The sequence below is a fragment of the Hipposideros armiger genome, unplaced genomic scaffold, assembly GCF_001890085.2.
Source record: "Hipposideros armiger isolate ML-2016 unplaced genomic scaffold, ASM189008v1 scaffold_37, whole genome shotgun sequence".
NCBI classification, from domain to species: Eukaryota; Metazoa; Chordata; class Mammalia; order Chiroptera; family Hipposideridae; genus Hipposideros; species Hipposideros armiger.
In genome coordinates, this window is record NW_017731387.1 from 3,203,407 (window position 1) to 3,214,324 (window position 10,918).

The window sequence follows — 10,918 nt, forward strand, 5'->3', positions numbered from 1 at the left end:
TAGTCCTCACTCGTCTCGGTTCCAAAAAGCGCTCATGTCAGTGACCATGACTCAGTTACTAAACACCCATCCCCAAACACGGCTCCATTGCCACTGCCTGTGAACTGTGATTAGCAGCATAAAGCACACACTTCGCAGCTAGCTCTTCAGCTCACAAATCGCTATGTAAGGCACAGACGCAAACCAGGTTCAGCAGCCAATCATTTTATTCCTTCCAGAGTCTGCTTACTGCGCATTAGTGACTGTTTACACTCGGGCAAGTGTGTAGTTGTGTTGCCTCCTTGTCTCCTACTGATCAACCTGTGTGGTACTTCATAGAACAAATCATCAAAAGAGGGAATTAGACAACAAAGATGAGGTTTCAAAAATGAGAAGGGACAATGCTGGGCGTGACATGTGAGTAGATGGACAAAGATAAGAAACAGCCAGAGGACCTTCACAAGAGCAGACCCATCAACATAAATGACAAGGACGAGGGATGGCAAGAAGGATGCAGCTGTCCCAGAGGGAGCGTCAGTGACAAAAGCACTTCACTTTAAAGGGATTCTTGGAGGTGGCTTCATGACTTTGAAACTGCAAAGGATAAAATGCTGGAAGCTGACCCAAACTTAGAAAGGAATATGACAGTTCACCAAAGGCATGAAAAAGACACTCACTGTGCCTGACTTCATAAGTTACGTCACGACGAGGTAAGGAAGCCCTGCTCTAACTACTCTTGATAAGATTTTTACAATGAAAGACAACACTTTCATTCTCAATGTTTCTATTGTCTTAAATTAGTGTTCTAAATAAATACAGATTTTACTATTTGTTTTCATTTTCCCATACGATTAAAACTGAGAGTAAGAGGTTGTAATGTTCTGGAAAAAAAAGTTTAAAATAATGGATACATTATAGTTTCTCCCTGGTTATTAAGATCACTATGCATGATTTCAGTTTCACATCTTATGGTCCCACATGATTATGAAAAGTGAGGACTGCCTCTACTAATTCCTTCCTTCATCTGAGTGATCAAAAATCAAGTTCAAAACTCATAGACACAGCTGGGAGGGAGTTGGGGGGCAGGAGAAAAGGGGGAGGGGATTAAGAACTACAAGCTGGCAGTTACGAAACAGTCGCGGGGGCATGTGGGGGCAGCGTGGAGAATGTGGTCAGTAACATCGTGGTGACGATGTGGGGTGTCAGGCGGGTGCTAGACTTGTCAGGGGATCACCTCATAAGGTATGTAAATGTGCAACCACTATGCTGTACACCTGAAACAAATATAACATCCAATGTCAAGCGTAATTAAAAAATTTTAAAAATCAAGTTTGGCACATTCTATCAGGTAACAAGGACTGAGTGGTTTCCAAATTAACACGAGTAATGCTTACATAATAAAGAAAGTCTACAGTTTTGGTGTGTTTTGGAACTTATGAATAGCCTAGCACAAAAGACAATGACCTGATAACACGAATTTAACATAAGCATAAACTGACCGTGCCTCTACTGATCAGCATTGCCAGGTTAATAAAAGCATATGGAGTTTTCAATGGTCCCACGTAATTGGAAAATATATCATATTCAATGCTGAAACAAAAGTCATTTAGGAAGTAGCACTGAAGTTTTGAAAGATGTATCCAAAACTTATATGATTTTTTATTTTGTAAAAAACAAAGACTCATCTACAGTTTCACCTGTCTCAAGGAAGATGGCATAATTTTGGGGGAAGGGGACGGGAAAAGGTTATAAATTATCATCATATCTCCTCGGGTCATAAATAAATTAATTGCATTAAGATTCTCCCCCATTTCAGGAGCAAAGAGATCAATTAATAACGCATGTTAGCGTTAAGTGGGTACATATAAAGGCTTACGTTAGCGTTTACTAGCCTAAGCTGGACCACACACCAGGAAGCGGACCAGGAGCCCGGGGCTTCCCTTGGGCCCAGGCTGGAAAGAGACCCAAGCAGCTCAGGTTGTTCCAGAGACCCTACTGAAGGGTGTGAACTGAATTAAACGAACCAACAAGGTGTGCTGGAGCCGCCGGCGATGAGAAGCAAAGGTGAGACGCCCTCACCGCCATTGGCCTGAAGGGTTGAGGGGAGGACACGGCAGGAACAGCCCCGTGGGCTCTGATGCGGAGGATGAGGGCCACCGGACAAGGGCTGGTCGTGACCCTTCCAGCTGCTGCTGGAAATGGAGCCAACGCAGGGTGAGAGATGGCAAGGACACCGTGACCCCTGCATCCTCCTGTCTCCAATCTCCCACCAAGGGACCCCATCGGCCTCACCCCACTGAGGCACCTGGGACTCAGTTCACAGAGGTCACCTTCCTGGGGCCCCACACAGGCCCCACAGGAGCGGGGTCTGGGTGCACCAAACAGAAACGCATCACGATGATGGCGATAATCTGATGTCACCAGCTACCTGTGTCCCACTGAATTCTGCCTCAGAAGCAAGACTGAAACACAAGTCAGGATTTGTTTAGTACACCTAATTTTGAGAACCTCATGGGCACTGACCAGAAAGTGGACAAAGAGACAAACGAAATAACTGAAATGCCGCCTGGCCTTACGTCCAGGAGTGGGCGTCTCTGCCGCCTTCCCACTGACAAGTGGGCAGGTGACGTCATCACGTGAAGCTGTTAGGGGTCAGCAGGCGTCTGCCAGCCCCGGACAGCGGAGGCAGCGAGTTCGAAGGTGAGGATCTAGGAAACAGCTCCCTGAAATCAGCCATCCATCCACATCCTGGAACTCAGGGAGAAAGCAGGGTGCCACGGACTTGGAGAAGGGCAGCCTTCCCCGAGCAATGCTGCCTTGCCTGTCTGGGAAGTTGAATTTTTATATTGTTGGACAAAACAGAGGAATTCTAAAGAGGGAACTCAGGGAGAACTAATGACTTTGAAAGCTTGCTCTGCTGGTCCGATAGATTCTAGATTAAATTGCATTTTACTCCGGGGGAAAGAAAACACTGAAAAATACAACCTAGAAATGGTGATGCTATGGTTTACATACTGGTAAATAATGGCTCCTAAGTGCTTTACAATGACAAGGTCAAATATTTAATTACTAACGAGAAAGAGGAAGCTGTAAATGCTGCAGAGGCTGCGTGTTTGGCAGTGGCCACAGCACCAGTCTTCAGGTGTCGGACGAAGCACATAAAGCTGTGTGGGGAAACACAGCTCCCATCTGTAGCGACGTATTCGTGTGAATCTGGGGGGTCCTGACACTTGAGGACTTTAAGACATAGCAGAGAAATTGTGGGGTGCTAAAGCTAATACGCAGTGTCAGGTCTCCGGCTGGCCTTAGAAACCAAATGCAGCCATGCGCCCATGTCCGCAGGCAGATCTCCATGTGAGAGTGACGTCGGAGCTGATACAGGGGAGGCAGACATCATTTTAGATAAACTTGGATGACCAGCTTTGATGCATCTACCAGGGAGCATAGTCTTAATGGCTCGCGGTGATGAGCACATCAAATTATGTGCTCGTTTGGATGGATTCGAAAGTGGGCCATGCTCACCGCCACTGAGTTGCCAGGAGGTATTGATATAGCATTGGAAAAGGTCCCAAGTCCTGAGCGGCCATCCATTCCCTCCTAGAAGACCCACAAGTACTTCCCTTCATCCAGACATTAATTTTTAAAAAAATGGGCGGGGTGCACTGTCACCTTTGAAGAATGGTTTTGTTGAAATGTTCTGTACCCAAGGGTGCTGGCAGGGACCCTGTAGTGGATGTGAACCAGGATGGGAGATGGTGGTCCTGCCAGGTGGTGGTGGTGAAAGGTGAATCCCGAGTGAGAGAAGGAGCTGCGACAGGCAGGGTGGCCCGTTTGCCAGGTTGGCCTGATGGGTCTAGGATAATTGATAAGAGGGTCTCTAGGGTCAGAGGAGATGGGTAATTCATAAAAACCTTCTTTGTTTATTAGGAGAAATAGGTGACTATTCTGGGGACTCAGTTAAATGCCTGTGTCGTTCAGTGAGTTCTCTCCACTGTGAGTCACCGGACATCTCGTCGGTCCCCAGGGTCCCTGCTCCGCTCACAGCTCCCCTGCTCTGTCTGTCCTTCTCCTGACCTCATGTTCTCTCCCCCTGCCCACATGCAGGACCCAGCCACCGGGGGCTCCTACGCCGATTTCTTGGCCGGTTTTCTCTAAACAGCTTTCTCCTCTTGGGTGCCCTGCCCTGCCACTCTCCGTCCATCTCAACAGACTGCTTTTTCTTGTTTCTGGTGAGAAGTCATTTCAGTATTTTGCAACATGCAGACAGAATTATAAAGGCAATCACCATCAGCGCTCTCATACACTTTCGATTAGGAAAACTATAAAGGATGTAAGAAGTATAAATTGATAAGGCGATACTATAAAGAATAAGAAACATGAAATTAAGTAAAATATACACATAGAGACAGAAAAGTAAGGAAGTATAGCTAAGTGGTGAGACTTCTGGTGTGTTTGATCCAAGGTGGGTAGAGGCAGAGAAATGAGGGATTAAAGTTACATGTTAGCTCTGCCAGCAGGGAGCGTTCAGTTCTGTAGGGGATTTCCCCCCTGTAATTGCCACAGAAATAAGCTGAATATAGTTACAATTGAAGGAATTCATTTGGGGCAATAAAATATATATTTTTTAATCTAGACCTAATTTTATGTACTTATACTATTTTAGACCTTTCAACCTATTAATGCAACATGTCAGACTGGCGACATCAATTTAAAAGGTTATCCCGGGATATTTATTTAGACTCATGATTTTAAATTGTGTTAAGCTCCTATTTAATATCAAAACACTTAAGAAAACAAAAGGTTTACTGCACTTGTAGGCGCTTTTTATGATATTTTAAAAAATTATCCAGTGCTTGTAGATTTTGTAGTTTTTACTGGTCGTGCAATTGAAATACTTTAAGAGGAAGCAGGATGACTAATATCAAATGATATTCTAAAAAGAGCATCAAATGAATACACTTTAGTGCCCAGGACCTGCTATCGAGGCCACTTGAGAGCTGATCAACCATGCTTCGATACCACCGTGGAGGGCACTTCATGCGCTTGTGACGCTGTCATTTCACATCTGTGTAATTAATTAATTTCAGTCCTCACTAGTGACTGATTCTAAGCTGTGTGTTTTTATTGACTCCCCACTGGGGGGCTCAGAGTCGGCCCTCAAGATATCTATTTAGATCTGATGAGTGAATTTTAACATCGCTTTCCATTATACAGCAAGGCCAGGATGAGTCATCTTTCGATTTAAGCAAACAGATACACGAGTAAGTGAATGCAAATGTCCCATTTACCTCTCAGGTGAAATATAAAACATAAAATTACTCCGCTTCCAAATGTGATGCTGTTTCTAAATCTTGGCTAATCTTAAGAATAATATTAAACAGAGCCCAGGTTAATGTTTGGCTTCATTTTGAAACTGCATTCAACTCACCCAAACATATTAGGAGCCACTGATGTTTCTATCATAGTCTACATCCTTTTGAAGAGGAAATCTCAATGGTGCGTTTATCTCGACCGAGCGGCTGGCGTGGCATGAATGCTATAGGACTTAACCTTGGGATGGGGACAGGGCGTGTTCCCGCTAAGATGAGAAGAGGGGTCAGGGGGCTGATGTGGACACACAGAGGGGACAGGCGGTGCCAGGTCCCATTTCAGACCATCGCGATGCCCTCTCCTCTTCCCCCAATTCTTCTAACCAAGTTCCAAGTTGCCCGGAATTCTGATTTTTAGATATAACACTGTAACTTCATCTCTCAAAGCTTGAAAGCTGATTTCTTTCCTTGTTAGTTATTTGTATTAGTTGGACTATTTATTAGAACCATTCCTATTAACGTTTTTGAAAATGGCGGATGTAACTGATGACGACCAGAGCCAGTGTCATTGTCATTTATATCTGGACTCTATCTGTACACTTTTAACCCAGGGAAAACGGTGCAGTGGTGTGGAGACCGACCGGTAAGAGCGCCAAAGAGAGCCCGCCTGCTGTCTATTTCGGCTGACCTGTGCCTTCCAGAGTGCCAGACTTCTACTGGTTCTCAATAAATATCTGCTCCCTGACTGAGGTAGGAAACAGCTGCTTGACAGTTTTATGAGCTAGACAAGAAAACTGATATATGCAAAAAGTGTGGAGTCACGGGTGCAGTAAAAAGGAATGTGGAGAAAGCAAAGAGAGAGTGTATGGTACAAAGAGAACAAGAGGTGGAAGAGGGTGGGACACACAAAGGCAGTTTCTGTTTTACCCAGAACCCTCCGCACTAATGCCCAGGACCTTCTACCATGGGCCCCATCGCTTTCCTACCTCCCAGGGTGCAGGTCCCTCCGCGGGGCCAGGGACCCTGTGGCACGTAGGAACAAGGCAACGGTTAGTAGCCCCNGGGCCCCATCGCTTTCCTACCTCCCAGGGTGCAGGTCCCTCCGCGGGGCCAGGGACCCTGTGGCACGTAGGAACAAGGCAACGGTTAGTAGCCCCAGTTTCCACTTCGCTCTGAGCCATCGATTCAGGCTGCCTCCCTCAGGACACACAAAGATATTTCGATGCCAACCACAGCCAACACTTGCCTGTTTTCACCATCATTCATCTTCCTTTTTATGAGTAAAGATCTGAAAATAAATACTAATTACCTTTTCCTGGAAAGACTAAAACTTTAAAGGCGCACACAGAAGGGGCAAGAATGACAGGGGGAAAACTATAAAAAAGGAAAAATGACTGTGCAGGATGAACCCCCACGGACCCCAGAACATAAGACGCTTCTATTCTAAATTCTGTTCTCATCCTGTTCATCACTTCTTCTGCTAAAATGGCATACAACATTCCTAGTCCTTCCCCTTGGTAAACAGACTTAGGTTAATAATAATTCATCAGGAAATTTCAAATTATGACAAAGGAAAGTGATAAAATCCTGTGATTTAAAAATGGACTATTTCCCACTTCGGGTAAACTCAATGAAGGCAGAGTTTCTGTATTTTTCACAGATTTACCCTCAGCACGTAGCGTAGTACCCGACTCAAGATAAATGGTCAATAAGTATTTGATGAGCGAAAGAACTGTATCTCATAAGATCTAATTAATCAACTCCGTAAGCAAGCAACTGTGCTGAGTCCTAAAAGGAACCCCCAAATGAGTACCCACCTACTCTGGGGTGTGCTAGAAAGAAAGTTCTCATACAGCTGGGTCATATGCATTTGGAGATCCTTCACACACTCAGAATCAGCCCCTTGATCTGTGAAATGGGGACCGATATGCTGAGTATCCCTGGCTTCTCGCGGATATGAAACGATGTATGTTACGACTCCAGGAATTTGCCCCCCGTGCACCTGTGGTAGGCTGAATGTTTTGCACCCTCTCCCCTGACCAGTGGACCATATAGCCTGTTCCCACCAGTGCTGCTTACTGGTTTGGACAATGCACTGGGGTGGAAGTGACGTGCTCCTCACACCTGGGCACGTGGAACAGAAGCTCGTCAAAGCATCGCGAATGGCCACCAGGGCTCGTGTGCCCTGTCCCGGTCCCAAGCAAGGCTATTCCTGCAGCCTGCTTCTCAGAATAAAAAGCAAGAAGAAGCCAACCGCAGCCTGACTTAGACTCAGAAGCCTGCCTTGTGCACAGCAGCCTGCCTGCATGAGCTAGTGTCAGATGCAAACAATAGCCCCTGCTTAAAGCGCTGAGGGTTGGAGCCTGAGTGTAATGCAGTGTAAGTGTATGAAATGTGGCTCAGCCAGTCCCTTCCCACCGGGCCACAGCTCCAACGGGATGGTCAGAGCCCAGATTCTGTACCCTCAGCCAGGGATGGCACTAGAGCTGCCATCTTCTTCTTGTTGGTTTACTTTGATTCTTGTGGCATCTTCAACCCAAATTTCGGTCCCAGAATCTTTCTTGGTCACTTGTCCATTTTTTGAGCATTTGTGTTTTTAAATTTTGAAAATATAATCCACAAAGCCATTCAACCAGAAACTCTGTTACCATGTGCTTAAATGAACAAATGTGAGAGGACGTCATTACGATGACTTTCCAATTCGACGTACCAAGAGGCTGAAGTCAATTTACTGATGTTTTCAGCTATTTCCTGTTGGCAACTCATGGAGATGCCAGCATTAGCTTTGTGGCCGCTGAGAGACCACGGTGGTGGTCAGGAGTTTCAACATATCAGAATCTAGTCTCCAGTTCTTGGATGTTAATGGCAATTTAGCAGAAATGACCTGTCTCCTGGCTCTGAGTGATTGTTGGGGTTGGAGCCTGACTCAGGCTTCCTTATCCTCGCCTCACCGCCTCGGCCACCTATTCTCAGACTCAACAGCTGGAGTCACGGCCTCCTGAGTCCCCACCCTCCTGGCTGTTAGAAGCACTTAACCTGGTAAACCAGTGATGCAATGGCCGTCATCATTCCAGGAAGGCCACCAGAGGTCACATTGCTCCAGGACTAGCAATGGTTTTGAAAGAGGCTTCTTTATAAATTCCCGTCTGTGCAAAAATACCTAGAGACCTTCCTGTTTCCTTCACAGAAACGGGGCCCGAGGTCCAGGTCAGCTCTGGGCGTCACAGGGAATCCGTGGGCATTAAACACTATGAGACTATGGATAGAGGCAATAGATCCCCACAATCATCAACTTTCCACCACTGCATTTGTATAATACATCCATTTATTACGGCTTACAGGGAGAAATATAGCTAAACTTAGTAGGCACTGCCCAATTTCAAAATGTATGAGATAATTCCTAGGTAAAAAATAAGTGACTTCCAGTCACAATTAACTGTTCACAAGACTGCTTAATATCCTCATCCATTGCACCCCAGTTGAAGTAATTTATTTCTAAAAGCATTTTATTAGCAGAAAAGGGAAAAGAAGATTCATTTATGTAACGAAACTCATACTAAAATTGTCAGGATCATTCTATTAAAAGAAACAAGCTACCGTCTTTAAGACACAAATATGTCCCTTTCTATGGCTAAATCATTTGATAGAATTGTGATTTATAGCATCTCAGTAGGGATCTAAAATGTACTCTTTTCAGAATTTGCCGTAAATATTCAGGGTTTCCTCAGCGCATATCCATTATCTTTTATTGCTATATTTCAGAAAACAGTGAAAGAACACAAATTTATGGCTTTTAAAAATTAAGTTTAGTGTTTTCTTAGGCAAGAATTAAATAGAGAAGATATTTTTCAGGCCAGGAGGACAGGCCCGGCACAATGCCTGGCATATATCGCGTGATCAGTCATTTGCTGCCGAATGAATAACTTAAAATTCTAAAGGAAACAGAGTAGGTGGTTTGGAAAGTCACATGGATGAGGCTCACCCAGGAATTTCACACACGGGTTATTCAGCGGGCATCGTGATAAACAGGACCCAGCATGAGCTTTGAAATCACTTAACCTGCCTTGGGTTCCCCGACATGGCCCTTACTTAATGTATTCCATGTGTAAAATCACAGAAAATCTCCAAGCTCGAGTGTCCTCACCTGTAAAGTAGGGGACACAACACTTCTCTTGCATAGTGGTGATAAGGACTACAGAATAGGTGCTCAAGAAACAGTAGTTAGAAGTATGACACGATCATCTTATTAAACCCAGAAAACTGGGCGTGAACACAGAAATAAATACTCATGCCAGATGTGTCCACACACACGTCACAGTGTACGTTCCCATGTAAGCTGGGGGATCAAAACACAGGACACAGGGTGTCCAAGTCCCTCAAGGACGACTGGAAGGGGTCAGGTGTGGAAATTGTGTAGTGATGGGGAGCAGAGCTGGCCGTGAGGAAGAAACAGAGAAGGCTGGCTACTTCTCGACCTGACTCTCAACCCAACTCTCTAGTTTAAACCCTTGAAATGTTCTTTAAAATGTAAGACATTTCTTAATTATTAAATCTACAGGTTCACCCAAAGCTCCTACCAGATTCAGAAAGAAAGTATCCATTGGCCATTGTGTCACCCGGTAAACAGCAATGGAGATGCTGAAGGTAGCATGCACAGTTCCACATCTGGAGTTCAAGTCCTAAGATCCCATTAAAGCCGACAGATACCTACAGCACGGGGCGCCCAGGGCTCAAGCTAATGTTCTTTCAAAACACATTTATGAACAATTCACTACTTCAGGAAGTGATGGCTACCACTTCTACAGCAATGTGCTTCCAAGCCCATCAGAGTGTTTCTGGAACCTAAGCTTTAACATATCAGTACCTCTTCAAAGGGAGCTGTGAGAAATTTTTCTCATGGCATGATCTCACGTGGCACAGAATAGAGTCACCAAGAAAAGAAGCAGTAAAGTTCTTCCAGGAAAATGGGTTGTCTTAATGAACTATTCAGAAGCAGTGAGGAAGTATTAACATACACATGCTATATGTAAGAAATTTGGAAGATGTAAAATCGACAACTGAGTTGATAATTACTTTGCACTGTTCTGCCTTAGTTGTCTATAAAGAGATTATTGCTACATAAATATATGATAAAATTTGGAGTGCTAGGCCCATTAGGCAGTGCGCTGAGGAATTAGTAAACTCAAGAATGCAAACTGACTCTGGGTGGTGAGCACACAATGTGATATATAGATGATGGATTACAGAGCTGTACACCTGAAACCTATGTAACTTTGCTAATCATTGTCACCCCAATAAACTTTAATTAAAAAAAGAAAGAATGCAAAGAAAGTTACACTTTTGCAGAGAATTCAAGAAACCAGAAACAGTGCAAAAAAAAAAAATCATGCTGAGATTGTTCCAAAACTAACTCACACAAACAAAAATATTTCACCCAAAATGACATTTTATGAAAAAAAATGCGGGTGGTGGTGGTGGTGGTGGTGGTGGTAGTATTGGTATTCAGGAGACACTCAAGCCAAGCAAGAAATGACTGATGGAATCACAAACTAGTGACAATAAATATTTTCAAAGGACCCGATTCATGATTTCTGTGACCTCCATCAACCCCAAGGAGAAGTTCATTCCTA

The 10,918-nt window shown here is 44.5% G+C and overlaps 1 long non-coding RNA gene across 1 annotated transcript; it reads left to right on the top strand.

Annotated features, from left to right (window-relative positions):
- The first annotated feature begins 335 nt into the window (after window positions 1-335).
- LOC109380454 (uncharacterized) lies at window positions 336-10,176 on the top strand. The gene is made up of 3 exons (XR_002123477.1): window positions 336-689; window positions 5,900-6,038; window positions 9,847-10,176. It is a non-coding gene; the product is annotated as an uncharacterized LOC109380454 (long non-coding RNA).
- Window positions 10,177-10,918: the final 742 nt, after the last annotated feature.